Raw genomic sequence first — 3,664 nt, 5'->3', positions numbered from 1 at the left:
AAAGTGTTGCTAAGAACTGAATGTAGATCATTTACTCATAGTAAGAATAAAAACGTTCCAAAAAAGAACCCTGAGGTACTCCTGAAGTCGGTGTAATGCGTCGAGATCTTCCACCACCAATTGCAACAAACTGTAATCGATCCGACAAATAAGATTCGAACCATTGAGTCAATCCAAGTCATATCAATTTATATCGGACGTTGTTCAATTAAGCAGCATGATGCTTATCGCGAAATGTTCGAATAACTTTGGTCCAAGTTGGCAAGGGTTGAATTTGAGTTGAATAACTCCAGTGCCGCTATTAGCTTTTGGGCCCCATCGGGCAATTGGAAAAGTAGGCGCCAATTTAGTAAAGCTAAATTTTTTTTAAGGACCTCGGGCGCGATTTTGCGCTATTTTCTTATGCTCCACTTCGGGCGCCACGGGCATTTGCCCATTTCGTCCATATGGAAAAGGCGGCACTGAATTCTAGAGACTTTATTTATCTTTTATTTTTTCGATATGTTGCCCGGTGTATGGTGTAAGCGACTCAAAAGTAACTTCATGTCAGAGGGAGGTTAAAATGGTTTTTCGATTATAACTGAAGAATCTAGCATTTTAATACATAGTACATTATGACATATCGGTGACGTAATTTGCATAAGTACAACATTAGCATAAAAGTTGCTGCTCTTGGTATACTGTGCTCTCTTACAGTTTTCTTTGGAACGAGAAAAGAATTTTTCATTCACAAAAAATCGCATTGCGATATAAATGATAAATAAAATTTAATACAACGCAACGTTTATTGATGTTCACAGAGAATTTAACGCACAACATTTAGAGAGAGAGAGAGAGTCGTTTCTACCTTGCATTCTCGCTTGAATTTAACATCATTTCATCTAGATATATCTATACGGCAACAACAATTATGATTAATTTTTGATTTCACATAGAATGCAAAAGATTTAATCTCTTGCATAAAATAGAGCACATAATTTGGACGACAGTTTAATTAATGTGCGCGTTTTATAATATATTTAACGTGTGATTTATATTTAGATTTTTACACGAAAATTATTAGAGAACATCATATATTTTATACTTGAATCTAAACGCACGAACGGTTTGATATCGGTTTGCAATAGAATTCAACAGCTGTGCCTTCCATCTGTGACGCACGGAACCAAAGAAAAAAAAAGTTCATAATTTAGTCTCTCAAGACAAAGTTATTTGGACAAATATGTACAATTACTTTCAAACTGTTTACGATTTTTTTAATTTTTACAAATTTTATTCAATCAAATAAAGACTATGCCAAAATGACTTTTTTCACAATTTTTTTTTTTGCATTAAAAACAGCTAAAAATTTAAAATAAAGATACTACAGTGAACGACATCTCAAATGTCTCACTGTCATTTTTTTCAGAGAATTTCATTGTGAATTTGCAATGACACAATAAAATTCTCAGAAAAATTTGGCAGTGAGACATTTGAGATGTCGTTCACTGTAGTATCTCGTCTTTTGACGAAAAAACGTGAAATCGGAAAGATGTTTCGATTTATAAATTCCTGAAATATGTGATTTGCATCATTTTCCACCCAAATTCCACATAAGGTCTTAAGTTTGCAACATTAAAATAACGGTAGTATAGGTTTCTTCGATCGTACGGGAAAAACGATTTGACAGGCCGAAAATAACCTACCTATGACGCTATGGTGGCATTTGTGAGAAAGTTGAAATTGTTCGCAACACGTGCTTTCAATGAAATATGAAGTTTTCGGTTTTGATTACCCATCTTCGGCTAGTCACAATCTTTATTGACTTTAAAGAATGAGAAAATTATTGAGACAAAGCCCTGCACATATTCCTAACAAAAGAAAGCCCTACAGATACGCCTAACAACAAAAACGACAAAGGAATTAACAGTACAATATGAACTGATAAGAAAATGTTTCATGAATTTTCTTATTTTTGAACATTGGTTTCACATCACCTCACAAGAATGTTGCCCCGACGAGAATTCATGACAGACTGACTTTCAGTATGCAAGAGTATACATACGGATAAGAGTAAATACTGTTCACAGCATATGAACATTTACTTTTATGTACTTGGAAGGGACTAGGATAAAGAAGTAACTGCTCATATACTGTAAGAAGTATTTAATTATACCTGGACCGGAGAGTACATAAAAGTTTATGATCATACACTTAAAAACCAGTATATGCATAATACTTTTTGTATCATTTTTTTTGCTCGGGCATCGAGGCTGTTTAGCAAACATAACCGCAACTTAAACAAATTTGATCGTAATAAATACAAAGTGAGGTTGTGTTGGCTTCTCTGTGGATGACGATTGACATTTTGAACGGCCTTGGAAGAAACAAACCTATTGTTCATTCAGTTCATCCAGTTTTCACTAGTCTGTGAATTTGGTTTTGATAAAATGTCAAATCGCCGCAGTAAATTTGTAATCTCGAACAAGTCTTACACCAGAAAATACCATAAAATGTTTGTAACCTAACAATGTATGAAATGTGACGAAAAACGTAATTGTTTGTAACCAATTTTTCTTTGTCATCACGATAACTTGAGTAATTCATAACCGATTTTGATGATTTTTCATTTAATCGACAATGGGATTTCTGAGGTTAAGTTGGAAGATGACCCATCTCGGGATAAGGTTCTGGAAATTATTCCAGAAAAACAGGATTTTACTCTGTTGATAATTGATAATTTAATGTCTTATTCTCCAGTGACTGGAGAAAATAGTGAAAAATTTAGGGTCACAAAATTATCCATTTGACATTTTGAAGGTCAAATTCGACGATGAACTATGTGTGAACAATTCTTCAAAAAGTTTGCCAGAAATTATAAATGCAACAAAATAATTGATTTGATAATTAATAATTAACGAGCAGCAGATACCTAAAATTACATATACAGGGTAAGCCCCTAGAATGCTGTAAATACAGCTCAATTTGTCGGCCGTGGATAGGCCAACGATCCTACAAAGTTTTAACTTATTTGCTTACGTTTTTGTTATAATTACAAAAATCTATTGAAAAAATATCAGTCACCCAAAAGGTGCATTAGACAAAAAAAATACTTGGAGATCTGAAAATTTGTGTCCACACATCAAATAATTTTCCTTGATGCTAAATCGCTTAGTTCTCTTCTGTCAATGAATCGTCTTCAATTTGTCCATAATTAGTGATCCTTAATTAGTAATCATCCGTCCATAATTCCTTTCGCCTTCTCGCTCGTCCGCAGCCATGTAAATAAGTAACTAACACACTAACGCTAAATTAAGTTGGAAAGCCGTCCGTTGCTGCAAGTGAAATATTACTATTATATTTGTAATTTGTATTCTTTTGAATAATAAAGTTCGTTAAGTTAAGTTAAGTCATCCATCTATAATATTTACATGATTCAAAATTATTTGTAAACTAAATTTTGGTAAAATAAAATTTCAAGAAAAAAAAAGAATAAATCATTTTTGATTATACATAAAAACTGTCCTCAATTGTCCTTCCTACTCTTACTTCACGTATTGTTAGTTAAAAATGTTACTTTAGAACAAAAGAAATTAAGTTAAGTTTAAAGATTTACATCGCTGTTTCGGTGTCTAATGGATTTTTAATTTAACCAAAAATTTTTCCTTTCTAAGTACATTCGACT

This window comes from Bradysia coprophila, unplaced genomic scaffold (genome assembly GCF_014529535.1).
Source record: "Bradysia coprophila strain Holo2 unplaced genomic scaffold, BU_Bcop_v1 contig_36, whole genome shotgun sequence".
Lineage (NCBI taxonomy): Eukaryota > Metazoa > Arthropoda > Insecta > Diptera > Sciaridae > Bradysia > Bradysia coprophila.
The sequence above is the reverse complement of the archived record's forward strand: the minus strand, read 5'-3'. Positions refer to the sequence as shown.